The sequence below is a fragment of the Cenococcum geophilum genome (assembly GCF_001692895.1).
Source record: "Cenococcum geophilum 1.58 unplaced genomic scaffold K441scaffold_19, whole genome shotgun sequence".
In the NCBI taxonomy this organism is placed as follows: domain Eukaryota; kingdom Fungi; phylum Ascomycota; class Dothideomycetes; order Gloniales; family Gloniaceae; genus Cenococcum; species Cenococcum geophilum.
Window position 1 is genome coordinate 280,957 of NW_027137577.1, and position 14,207 is coordinate 295,163.

Here is a 14,207-nt window from a genome sequence, read left to right on the forward strand (position 1 = left end):
ATCTTCCGAGGTATCATGTACGTAAATTCTGAGGACAAGTCCGCCAGGGATAAAGGCAGTGCTTTTATCCATATTCGATATTGTTTAATATTTACTGAATATTGAATATTTACATTCAATTCCCAAGCCGTAGCATGGTCAACGCCATGGGGGGTAAACACCCAGGGGCTCCGAAAAGGCCTAACAAAGGCAGAAAATACAATGGCAACACTCTTAAGAACAGGAATAATAGGACTAAAAGATTGGCTCTACTGGGTGGGTGTCCTAGTAGGTAGCCCAAGATGCGAATGTGGCTGGCCAAGACAGATACTAAAACATGTAATACTGTTATGCCCCTTACGCACCAACTAAGAAGTAATGCTCTTAGTAGCTGGTACAGAGAACTATAATACACTGCTCTTAACATAAAAAGGTCTTAAGGCGGTTACCTAGTAGCTTATTAGCCAAAATGTACTAAACCAGTTCTGGGTTGCAAAGGAAATAGTAATAGAAGGCAAAGGGGTGAGTAACAGGCGTCCCCTAATGACTCTACAGTAGTAGAGTAAAGATTGCGATACTAGCGCGTCCGTAGGCTTATTACGGCAGCAGTGGTTCCCAAGGAGGTCAAAAAGTAAGGTAGTAGAGTACCACTAGCGACTTGCAGGCGCTAAGCAGGCGAGTCCCAAAAGGCGGGGAGATGGATCACGGGGTTTTCTTAAGTTAAGTTTTCTCCCCACATGTAAATAAGGAGTAGTCCGCGTGGGCCCAATAGGGATCCGAATTGGACGTTAAGCAATGAATTATTATTATTATTATTATTTAACGTATAAGCTTTAGCTACTAGATATGAGCTATTTTAAACCTCTTTAGTACTACTACGGCGTAGAGGTAGACAACTTCTATTATTATAGCCATGCAGGAATTAATAAAGAGTATTTTATAAAGCTCTACCCTATAGTATATACTAAGGTATTTACTTATAAGACGATTTGTAGCACCTAGAAAGCTATAGGTCTTTTACTATATAATCTTACCACTATCTTAAAAACTCTAGTACGTATAGAGGCCTCCACAAGCCCTAAAATAAGCTAGTTAATTGCAATTACAGACTATCGAACCCTAAAGACCCCTAGGACGGTAGAGGACCTTAAGTCTTTATAAAATTAGATCACCGAATTAACTACCGAGTAACTAGATGGTATGCTTAAAATCCCTACTTAGCAACGCGTTAAAAAGCTGTTTAAAGCTGCTATTAGCTTTACTACTAATATATAAATATAAAGAGAAGAGAATAAGCGATTTTAGAAGTATAAAATAGATAAGAAAAGTAGTAGGAGACTTCTAAGTAAGGGCAGAGTCCTTACCTAGAAGGACGTTAATTAATTAAAGTTGGAGGATCTATAAAAACAGGAGCTTGCTGCCCAAAAGTTAGCTTAAAAGGAGTATAAGGAAGGGACCTCTCTGTTAGCGACTTGGTTAATTAAGATATATGTATAGCAAAAGGGTCACGCAAGCCTATACGATTGGATTGTCTATAAACGAGAATCTAAAGCTAGGGAAAGGAAAGGAGAAGAAGAGTAGCGCCATTTAGTATTTTATAAGATCCTTACGTTACGTAATCGCAATATGCGGCAATCTGTGGCAATTTGTGGCAACTTGCCGGTATAAAGTTCTACTAAGTTCTGCCAGTTCTGCTAGTGCCGTAATATTACCCCCCCCTCTAAAAAAGCCTACCCTTAGGCTTTGTTGCTAAAAGTCTTAGCAAGAGAATTTAACTAATTAGACAACTTTAACCGCTAGTTAAAGTTCCTAGATATCTTAACACTTTATATAACTAAGAAATTTCTAGGGCGTTTTTATCCTTATGTTCTTCTAGTAGCTTATTATTTTTGTTATACTAGCATTCTATCTACTTATTTAGGTACTTTAGCGGTTTAGGTTTATTAGGGTATATTAGGAAATTTTTTTTTAGGCACGTTGTTGTAAACGAAAATCGGGGTCTGCAAAACCTGCGTAAGTCGCAAATTTGGCAATTTACGGCGATTTGCAGCAATTTGCTACAAATACATAGGCTACCTATACACGCGCTTGCCTTATCTATATGTTTATAGCAAATTGCTATAAATCGCTATAAATTACCAAAATTGCGACTTACGCAGGTTTTACAGACCCTAATTTTCGCTTATAATAATATGCCTAAAATTTTTTTTCCTAATACAGAGGCTCTGCATGAGGCTCTATATAAAGCTCTATATAAGGCTTTATATAAAGCTCTATACAAAGCTCTATATAAAGCTCTATACAAAGCTCTATATAAAGCTCTATACGAAGCTTTATATAAGGCTTTATATAAGGCTTTATATAAAGCTCTATATATAGAGGCTTTGCATAAGGCTCTATACAAAGTTCTATATAAATTTGTACACGAAGCTCTGTATAAAGCTCTATATAAAGCTCTATATAAAGCTCTATATAAAGCTCTATACAAAGCTCTATATAAAGCTTTATATAAGGCTTTATATAAGGCTTTATATAAAGCTCTATATATAGAGGCTCTGTATAAGGCTCTATATAAAGTTCTACACGAATTTATATACAAAGCTTTGCATAAAGCTCTATATAAAGCTCTATATAAAGCTCTATACAAAGCTCTATATAAAGCTCTATATAAAGCTTTATACAATACTCTATACAAAGCTTTGCATAATACTTTATACAAAGCTCTGCGTATAGAGGCTCTATATAAAGCTCTATATAAAGCTCTATATAAATCTCTATATAAAGCTCTGTATAAAGCTTTATATAAAGCTTTATATAAGGCTCTATACGAGGCTCTACACAAAGCTCTAGGTATAGAGGCTCTATATAAGGCTCTATACAAAGCTCTATATAAAGCTCTATATAAGGCTCTATACAAAGCTCTATATAAAGCTCTGTATAAAGCTTTATATAATACTCTATATAAAGCTTTATATAATACTTTATATAAAGCTTTATATAATACTTTATATAAAGCTTTATATAATACTTTATATAAAGCTCTGCGTATAAAGGCTCTATATAAAGCTCTATATAAAGCTCTATATAAAGCTTTATATAAAGCTCTATACGAAGCTCTATATAAAGCTCTATAAAGCTTTATACAAAGCTCTATATATAGAGGCTCTATATAAGGCTCTGCGCGAAGCTTTATATAAGGCTCTGCGCGAAGCTCTATATAAGGCTCTGCGCGAAGCTCTATATATAGAGGCTTTATATAAAGCTCTACACAAAGCCTTTATATATATACGCGCGATATACTACTATTAGGTCCCCGCTATATTCCTAATAGCCTCTATACATGCCTCTGCTAAGTATACCCCCTATATACACCTAGGTAGCCACCTTATTTTTTACCCTTCCTTATATCCTCTCTACCTAGGAAGACACTAGAACAACAGCTAGCAGATAACCGTTGCCGGAGCTAGATAACCGTCGCTAAAGCTAGACGACCGTTAGAGCTAAACAACCGTTATTAAAGCTAAACAACTATTGCTAGAGCTAGATAACCGTCGCTAGAGCTAAACAACCGTCGTTAAAGCTAAATAACCGTTGCTAGAGCTAGACGACCGTTAGAGCCAGACAACTGTCGTTAAAGCTAGACAACTGTCGTTAGAGCTAGACAACCATCGCTAGAGCTAGATAACTGTCGCCAGAGCTGGACAACCATTATTAGAGCTAGACAACTGTCGTTAGAGCTAGACGGCTATTGCTAAAGCTAGATAACCGTCACCAGAGCTAAATAACCGTCGCTAAAGCTAGATAACCGTCGCTAGAGCTAGACAACCGTTGTTAGAGCCAGATAACTATTGCTAGAGCTAGACGACTATTAAAGCTAGACGACCGTTATTAGAGCTAGACGACTATCGCTAGAGCTAGATAACTATCGCTAAAGCTAGATAACTGTCAGAGCTAAATAACCGTTGTTATTACTATACGACCGTTACTAGAGCTATATAATAACCGTTTAAACAACTAGCTAGCGAATATAATAAACAATTCAATTAATTAATCGAATTAAGGTAATATAGACAGGTAGGCATAGATAGGTAGGTATAGACGGGTAGGTATAGACAGATAGATAGGTAGGTAGGTAGGCAGGCAGGTAGGTAGGTAGGTAGGTAGGTAGATAATTTAGAGCCTCTATAAGAGGCTTCCCCTTAACACCTAAAGTAGATAGCTCTATATTTTATATAATTATAATATAAATATATTTAAAAGTATACTATAGAAATCTATAGAAATATNTAATAATTTNGTTATTATATAATATAATTATAATTTATATAGTTACAATTTATACAGTTTTTATAATTTGTATAATTTATATAATTTATACAATTTATATAATTTATACAATTTTTATAATTTATATAATTCGTATAGTTTACACACTATTTATTTATAGGGTAGCATTTTGCTATAATTTGTTATTAGGTGCTGTAAATTTGTTATAAAACGCGTAAATTGCTATTAAGGTGCTACAAACTTATTATAAAACGTGCGTTTTGCGTAAATTGCTATTAACTATATCCACCTACCGCAACCGTATGGTTTGTGGCAATTTGCCGCAAACCGCAACAACGAGCCCTAAAAAAAATTTCCTAATATAATAGCTATAGAACTTTTAGAGCTTATAGGGACTACCTATAAAGTTTTATATAGGGTACTAAGTGGGGTTTAGGTTATATCCTTTCCAACTAATATAATACTTTAACATTCCCTTTATAAGTTTACAGGCTAGCACTTCTTTAATTTCCTATTTATTATCGCCATTAACTTAAATTAGTAGGGGAGGTTTATTCTTTTATCCGGGTAGTAGGTTATTTATAGCTTTCTATAGCTTATCTAGTAAGAAGATAGGGTAAACTTTAATTAAGTCTAGAAGCTTAACCTTATACGAGTTGCCTACTTTATTAAGAATCTTATATAGTCCTACTATCTTATAGTCTAGCTTACGGCTAGGCCGTTCTATCTTCTAGTTCTTTATTATAACCTAGACTATATCACCTATAGTAAAGTTAGGCTCGCGCCTATACTTATTCGCCTACTATTCTATTAATTTTTAGGCCTTTTCTAGGTTTGTACGGGCTACTTTTTAGGCTTCTTCTAAGCGCTTAGCGTACTGCTAGGCCTCCTTATAAGATAGTTTTTCGCGTATAGTCTAGGGCCCTTTTAGTCTTTCCTAGTTAAAGCTTATATAGGGTAGGTAACCTATTTCTAGTTAAATAGGGGCAAATCTGGTAGAGTTATGGGGTAGGGTTGCTTAGGCGTAGTTTATTAAGGGTAACAGTTCGGCCTAGTTATCCTAGAAGTAGTTAATAAAAGGCTAGAGTCTTTAGTCTAAGTATTAATTTATAATCTCCGTTTAACCGTCTATCTAGGGGTAATATACTATAAAAAGCTTTAGCTTAATACCTAAGATCTAGGTAAACTTATTCTAAAAGGCTAATATAAACTACGGCTTATAGTTGGATATAATAGTATCTAGTAGTCCGTAAATTTAGTAGACGTAGTAGATATACAGTTAGGCTGCCTCTTTAGTATTAATATTTTTATAATAGGGAATTAAGAACGGGCGCTTGCTAAAGCGGTTAACTAGAATTATAACCATATTTTATCTGTTATAGTCTAGAGGTAGCTTATAAAAGTCTATAGAGACATATTATTAGGGGCGGTTAGGTATTAGGAGGGGTTTTAATAGTCCTAGGGTTTTATCTTGTGGAATTATGGACCTATAGCAGTTATTGCAGTTCCGTATATAGCGGTTAATATTTATAATTATTCTGGGCTAGTAGTAGCGGTTGCTAATAATCCTATAGGTCTTATTTTTTCTAGGGTAGGCTATAAAGACCTAGGTATATGCTTTAGTAATAAGCTAAGTCCATAAGTTCTGTTCCCCTACTACTACTAGCTATTTGCGGTGCTTAAGCAGTCTACTTTTAAGGGACTATAGGCTAGAAACGTTCTTTGCCTTTTTACGGTACTCCTGTAGAGAAAGGGCCATATAGTTTACTTATAGTAGTTTATTAATAAGGTCTAGTTCTATAGAGTTAATAGGGCATATCTTAGCATCTAAAGAGTTTATATTTAGTTCTGCCCGTATCTAGAAGTTAAGGTGCTTTAGTTATAGTAGCGCTTAGGTTTATAATAAGATCTTTATAGCTATCTGGTTATTTATATCCTATTTACGCCTTATAAGAGCGTCTACACGGTTAGTGGCGCCTAGCCTATATATAATTAAGAAGTTAAATTAAGATAGGGTGTCCGCCTAGCGCGCCTGTTAGGCTATAAGGGCCTTTATTATTATAAAATATTCTAAGGCCTTATAATCGGAAACTACTTAGATAGACTTAGGGGTGCCTTCTAGTTGGGCTCGCTAGTGCTAAAAGCTAGAGATAATAGCTAGCATTTCTTTATCGTAAATTAGGTAGTTTAGCTTAGTATCTACTATAGTCTTTAAATAGTAAGTAATAGGGTGCTATTCTCCGTTTATCTGCTTTTGAGAGTAAACGCCCACTATAATACTATCTAAGGCATTAGTTTCTAGCATTAAGGGCCGTTTTAGGTTAAAGTGGGCGAGTAAGGAAGCAGAGACCAGTCGTTTCTTAAGCTTATTAAAGGCCTACCTATATATGGTGTTAAAGTAAAAGGGCTGGTCCTTATAGGTAAGTAGGCTTAATGGCCGGGTAATCCTGCTATAGTTCTTAATAAAGCGTTGGTAGAAGTTATAAAACCCTAAGAATAACTGCACCCCCTTTACGGTCCTTAGGGGTACCTATTAGTTAATTATGGCCGTCTTTTTTAGGTCTGCCTTAATCCCATTTATACTAATAATAAACCCTAGGTACTTTATACGCTTAACACTAAATTCTAACTTTTTAATATTGGCTTAAAGGCTAGCTTTCTAAAGCTATTATAGGACTTTATAGATATGCTCTTTATATTCTAGTTCGTTTTTAGAGTAGATTATAATATTATCTAGGTATACTATATAGAAGTTATTAAGGTAGTTAAATAGTATATTATTTATGTATCGTTAGTATATAGCCAGTCCGTTAGTTAGTCTAAAAGGTAGTACTTTATATTTATACGTTCCGTAACGGGTCTAAAACGTAATAAGGTTTTCTAATTTAGGGTTTATCCTAATTTGGTAAAAAGCCTAGCGGATATTAAGCTTTATAAAGATCTTAGCTCTACTTATTTAGGCTAAAGTCTTATTAAGTAAAGGCAGTAGGTAGCGGTCTTTAAGGGTTAAATTATTAAGCTTATGGTAGTTAATATAAAAATAAAGTCCTCTATTTAGCTTTTTAGTAAAGAAAATAGGTAAGTAAAAAGGGGCTTAACTAGGCTTAATAAAGCCCTTATCTAGGTTATTAATAAGATACTACTTTATAGCCTATAATTCAGCAGTAGATTACTATTAGAGGGGGCTATAGCTAAGGGTAACCACCTTATCCGGCTTAATTTTAATCTTATAGTTATACGGTTAGTAAGGCGGGAGTATATTAGACGCTGCTTTAGAGAAGGTATTTTTAAATTTCTAGTATTAATAGGGCAGTTTTTGTTCTACTAGCTCCTTATCTATAAGCTTGCCTTTTTCTTAAGCTAGGGCTTCTTTCTCTTTAATTATTTAATTAATTTTGTATAAGCTAGTTATAAAGGTAACAGTATTAGGCTAAACTAGGTTTTAGTAGAATTCTATAGCGCTAATATAGTAGATATTAACTGGCGGGAGGTCTATAGGTTTCTTTACAGATATTTATTAGGCCGTATTTTGCGGTATAGGGTTTATAGTCTTCCTTAGCTTACGTTCTATTTTCCACAAGTTATCCTTCTAGTCTATTAGTTTAGTATATTATTTAATATCCCTAGCCTTTCTTTATAGCTGCGTAGGGCCTAAGTTCTCTATTAGGGACTTAGCTAGGCTATTACTAACTTCCTAAGTCTTTGGTGCGGGTGGTGTAATATAGGCAGTCTGGGGGCGGCGTAGTATACAGATTTGTTGCGGATTAAGCTATATATCCTTTTTAAAAGCCTAGTCCCTATACGTCGCATCGGCCTAGTAAATGGTGTTTATCTATAGCCGTATAAGGTTTTCTATTATAATACTAATCTCTTTTATAAAGGAAGGCGTTAGGGGTATAGTTTTAGGCTAGATAAGCTGCCTATTCTATACGTTAAGCTATAAGCCTAAATAGGCTAGCTATTTTCTTCCTAAAATTATATTATAGCTTCTAAGGTCCGTAATAAGGAAGGGGATATTATATTACCTTCGTCTGTTAACGCGGAGGTAAATCCATAAGATAGTTATAATAGGTAGTTCTATCTGTCTGTTATAACCACAAATAGGGACTAGTTTAGGCAGTTCTTTAAAGGGTATATTTAAAAAGTTAGCTAGTTTTATAGCGCACTTTATATTAATTAAGGTAAAGGCATTTACTTTTAAGTTAGCTAAAGTAGAGGTTAAAACTTAATATCTATTACGAAATAAAGTATAAGGGATAGTGCAGCTTCTTCTACTAACTAGCTAACCTAGATTAATATATAATATATCGATCCCTTTTAACCCTAGAGAGGAGTCTTTCTCTAGGGTTTCTCTTTTTCTGGCTCCGTACTATTCTCCTAAATTAATAAAACCTTATTTGTCTTTGCCTTTATTAGGCAGTTCCTTATAGGGTAGCCTATTTAACCGCATAAAAAGTAAGCTCCTTAATCGCTAAGGGCCTATATATAGGGGTCGCTATATATAGGCTGGGTATATACTAGGCCTATAGTAGGGGTAGCTGCGCGGCTAACTACTGGGTTAACTATAGGAGTTGCCGATCGTGCTAGGTTACTATAGGCTGTACTTATAGTACTTATGGCCTAGTTTGTAAGGTTTCTAGTTTTTAGCTAGTTAGCGTATACCTTAATTCGACAGAGGCCTTAGTTAATAGCTAGGCAATAATCCGTAAGTTTCTTTAACGTCTATACTATAGTATAAGCTAGCAATACGGCCCGCTATAGGTCTAGGGTAAGCTTATTAAAGAGGTCTGGTAGTAGGTCTTCCTAGGAAATTTAGGCCTATCTAGCTAGGTGTAAAAAGCGGGTTTAGAAGGCTGAAAAGGTCTCCGTTATTTTTATATTTAGGCTTTTATAGCTAAGGCAGGCGTTTTATACTTTAAAAGGGTCTTTATAAATAGAAGATAAGTGTTTAATTATTTCTTCTTTAGAGATAAAGGGGTTTGCTAAGTCTTTAGTATATTACGGGCGTAAATGCGTCTAGGTATCTCCGCCAGTACGGCCAAAAACATAGGCCATTTTAGCTTGGGCGTTAGGGAAGTGGTCTATATTAACTTTAAGCTTATCCTATAATTAAAGCTTTTAATTATTAAATATAGGGTCGGTTCCGTTTATAAGTAATAGGGGATCCGCAACCTTTACTAACCGCTTTAGTACTATATAGGCCTTAGTAGATCTACTAAGGCGTTAGAATAGGGCCTAAAGGACTATAGTAAGTCTTTAGTTATCTAATAATAACTTATTATTAGATATAGGGGTATCTCTAGCTTTAAGCAGCTCTCGCAGTCATTTAATTTCGGTATTAGTAGCTGTAAGCTCCGCCTAGGGGGTTAAAACGTTAATTATTTCTTTATCTAAAGTATTTAAGGGTTCTATAGCTGCTTTACCTACTACTATAGTTTATAGTATAGTAGTAAAAGTATTAGGTAATTCTAGGTAATTTCTTTAGGGGTTCTAGTCTATATATATCTTATAGGTCCTTTCCTTAGGGTTCTATTCTTTTCTTTTAGGTCCTGTCCTTATGGTCCTAGTAATATCCTTAGGGTCCTATTCTATATTCTTATAGATATATTTAAGTTCCTTCTTAGGAAAAAAGAGTAGAGTAAGCTTTAGATAATGTTAGTGACTTAGTTAATCGAGATATAAGTATAGTAAAAGGGTCGCGTAAGCCTATATAATTGGATTATCTATAAACAAGAATCTAAAGCTAGGGAAAGGAAAGGAGAAGAAGAGTAGCGCCGTTTAGTGTTTTATAAGATCCTCGCGTTACGTAATCGCAATATGCGGCAATCTATGGCAATTTGTGGCAACTTGCCGGTGCGAAGTTCTACCAAGTTCTGCTAGTTCTGCCAGTGCCATAATACTCTCTACTAGAGCTTAACGTTACTTTATATACTAAAGCTATATTAAACTTTAGTAAATATAGTTAAGACAAGGCAACCTTTACATACGTCTTTTAGTTTAATCCTCAGCCTATAAAGGAATTTGGTAGTAAGTTGATCTAAAGAGGAGGCTCGGAAGAGTATAGTAGTAAGCCATCTAATTAGTTACCATTGGGGGCAAAATTACGCCTATAACGTACTCGGAAACTTTTAAGCCGTTTTCTTTTATAATAAGAAGCGTAATCGCTTTAATTTGGGCTATTTAGATTTAATATAAAGGCGTTGTTAATTTTATTATTAATATAAATGCATCTGGGGGTAAGTGACTCGCTTGGGGGGGTGTCTCGCTTCCTGGGTCCTACGTTAGTATACGTATATATGTATGTATGTATATTCTATTATAGCTATACACTATTTAGGGTATAGGCCGTTACAGAGCGCTAACTAAATACTTCCTGCCATTAATATGCATGCTCTAGTTTAGAAGCCAACTATAAGAACTATATATCTATTACCTAACACTATACTTAACTAAGGAAAAAATAAAGGAAAGTAATGTATTACTATTAGAAGAAAGTCAAAGTTTAGAGGCGAGCTTAGGTAAGTAGTTTTCGACGCCTCGTGTTTGTAGGGCTATTCTAGCGTTATACGCTTCTTAATTAGCGACGTACTAGTAAAGGTATATATAGAAAAGGCTTGCAGTATATTTAGTTAGATAATTAAAGGAGGGATTCTTAAGAGTTTTTGCTTATTAACGTTGGCTTTTATACTCTCTATATCTTATACGCTTAAGTATAAACGTCCAGTCTCTTTTACAAATTTAATTATAGCTTTAATTACGCTAATGTCTGGCTTCCAGCGCTTAATTGGGCCATTAATATTCCTACCTCCTTCTTATCTATATAAGTAGCCTCCTAATATATATAATAGATCCCTAAATTAATCTCTATACTACTCTCTTAGTTTAAACCTCTACTATATCTACCTCCTATAAGAGAAGAGGAAGTGCTATATTAATTCTATAAGCCTATAGTTGTATAACGCTATCTCTAATACATTAATTTTATAAAGATATTCTTTTAGAAATAACTTACCGGTCTATAGCTGCGCAAGGATAGCAGCTTCTAAGCTAATTAGCTACTAGTATAATCCTACAGCCTTTCTAAGGTAGAGTGCTGCGTTAATCTTCCTTATAAACTTACCTATATTAGATCTTCCCAATAAAAGCGGTCCTATTATTATCTCGGCTTTTTTTAAGGCTTACGTCATAAGGTACTATAAAAGGCCGTCTCTCTATAGTGGCTCCTCGCTCTTTAGTCTTATTGCTACTTTAATAAGCTTATTGGCCTTCTTATTTCCTATAAACCCTAAGTGGCCTAAAATCTAGTATAGCGTGATATTATTTAGCCAAAGCTTCTTTAAGATCTCTATAACTACTTCCTGGTAGGCTCTAGCCCTTTAGCTTTATACTAATAGCAATGCTAATTGCAAGTTAGAGAATATTCTTATACTAGAAGCAGGTATTAGAAAACCTACTTAGTTAATAGCTGTATATATAGGGTTCTATAGCTAGTTAGCTACTTTGCTAATTACTAGAAGCTTTATAAGGTAAGCGTCGGCCTAATTAGAGCTTACTACCATTTTTAAGAGCGTTACTTTAGATAGCGTAGCATACACACCAACTCCTGCCCTACTATTGCGTACTAATGTATTAACGTATATATTAACCTGCCCTAGCTTATAGTCTTTAATAACAGCTTAAGTATACTCTTTATCCTTATATATTACTATATTAGGCTTAGCCACCTATAGCGGGTATATATATGGTTTAACCTCTAGTACCCCATTTACCTAGACATCCTTATATATCTCTACTATCCTCTAAAGCGGCGATTAGTGCTATTTATAAAGCCTCTATTTTTAAATTATCTAATAAGGGTGTGATTTGCCTAGTTTATAAATTAATACCTAAAACGCGATAGCCTAGTTACACAGCCTTTACTTAAGAGAGAGTAAGCCGGCTTTTACCTCCGCTATTAGTAGAGTAATAGTGCGGAACCCCCTAATAATAGCTTATGCTATAATCCTCTGCGCCTACTAGAGGAGCTATATTAATTCTTATATTGTAAGCGGGTACTATATTGGTGATATATAGTCTACTACTAGTAGGATTAAGCTCTTAGCTAGCTACTTAACGCTTTTAGACTACAGTCCCTTTAATCTATACAACGCTAGCGCTACCTTAGTGGCCTTACCTGCCTTATCTACTAGGTATGCCTTAAACCGTAGCTCCTTATTAAGAATCACCCTAAGGATTTTAACTTCCTATATTAGGGGGATTCCTTTTCCTTTAAATTAGAGTAGCGTAGTGGCATCCCTACCCGCTTCTTTATATCTAGTAAGGTAGATAAATAATGTTTTCTTCGCTTTAAATTAAGCTCTACTAGTCCTCTCCTATTTCTTAAGCATTAGTATAATCTCGCCCTAGATAATCTGCGTGTTTTCCTCCACCGTAGGGCCTATAACCTATACTAAGTAGTTATTGACAAAGGCCATAGAGCTGCCATTTCTGGGTGCGCTTTATATAAGATCCGCGTTAAAGAACAAAAAGAGTATTAGGGCTAGTACTAATCCCTGCGGAAAACCCGCCTATAGGAGCGCCTATACCTCTAATATATATCTATTAACTAGGATATAGGCTTAACGGTTTATATAGAAGTCCTATACCTATTATATAATCGTCTAAGGTATCTAACGCTGCTATAGTCTCCTAATTTCCAGCTCTATAGCTATATTATTATATACACCCTTAACATTAAATAATACTAGAGATAGCGTCTTCTTTTCTTTTTACGCTCTAAATACGTCCTTATAGAGATATAATAGCGTATATATTATTAACCTTTGCTTCCTAGCTCTAAAGTATATCTTAGGTAGTAGGCTATATTCCTCTACTAGGTATACTATCCTCTCTACTACTAGTAATTTAAGTGCTTTTCTTAGCGTTAGAAGGAGGGAAATCGGCCTATAGTTATTTGCTACCGTATAGTCCCCCCGCTTTAGCTTCTATAGTAGTATAATCTTTACTACCTTCTATTCCTATAATACTTTCCCTATCTTAAGTAATTTGGTAAAAAGAGTGGTAATCTCACTACTTAGTATAGGCTATAACTCTTACTATACCCTAGCTAGTAGGCCGTCCCTTCTAGAAGCCTTATCTAGGCTAGCCCTAAACACAGCTACTTTAACCTTATATTTAGCAATAGGCTTTTACGGCAATTAGTTATAGCTAGCCATAGCGTCCTCCTCTTATTCGCACAGTAGTAGGACCAAAAAAAATGCCTAGAGTAGTTCTCTTGTAATATTATAGTTCTCTATAATAACCTCTCCCTATCCTCTAGCCTTTTTAATTAATAGTATTCTAGCGAACGCGGATATAGCCTACGGATTGAGGTATTTTAACGCTTTTTATATATTATCACTATTACTAAGGAATTTATCCTAGTAAAGCTTCCTATATCGCCGAATAGTTCTATAAAAGAGCTTCTTTACTCTTACTACAATATTACGTAGTTTAGGGTCGTCCCTTTCTTATCTCTATATCGCACTATTCCTATTCCTTTAGTATATATATAACTTCCTTAGTATTATAAGGTCTTCGTTCCACTATCTTTTTATATATAGTAATAGCTTAGCCCGCTAGCAGTATACTTTAAGGGCTTTATTAACCCACCTATTAAGGTAGTTAACTATTTCGTCTATATCTTTTATAGAGAATCCTATCTCTTTCTATCGCTCTATATCTTTTTAAATCTTATCCTAGTTTGTATTTTTAATAAGCAGCCTCTTCTAGCTTTCCTATATATTTATATTAACCTAAAAGCTAGTATAGATGGCTCTATAGTCTAACCCGTACTTATATTTCTAGATAGCGTACTTTACTAGTTTACTTACTAGGCCCAGGGTTATAAGTATAAGGTCAATTATTAATATCCGCCCCGCGTCACTCTTAAATATAAGTAC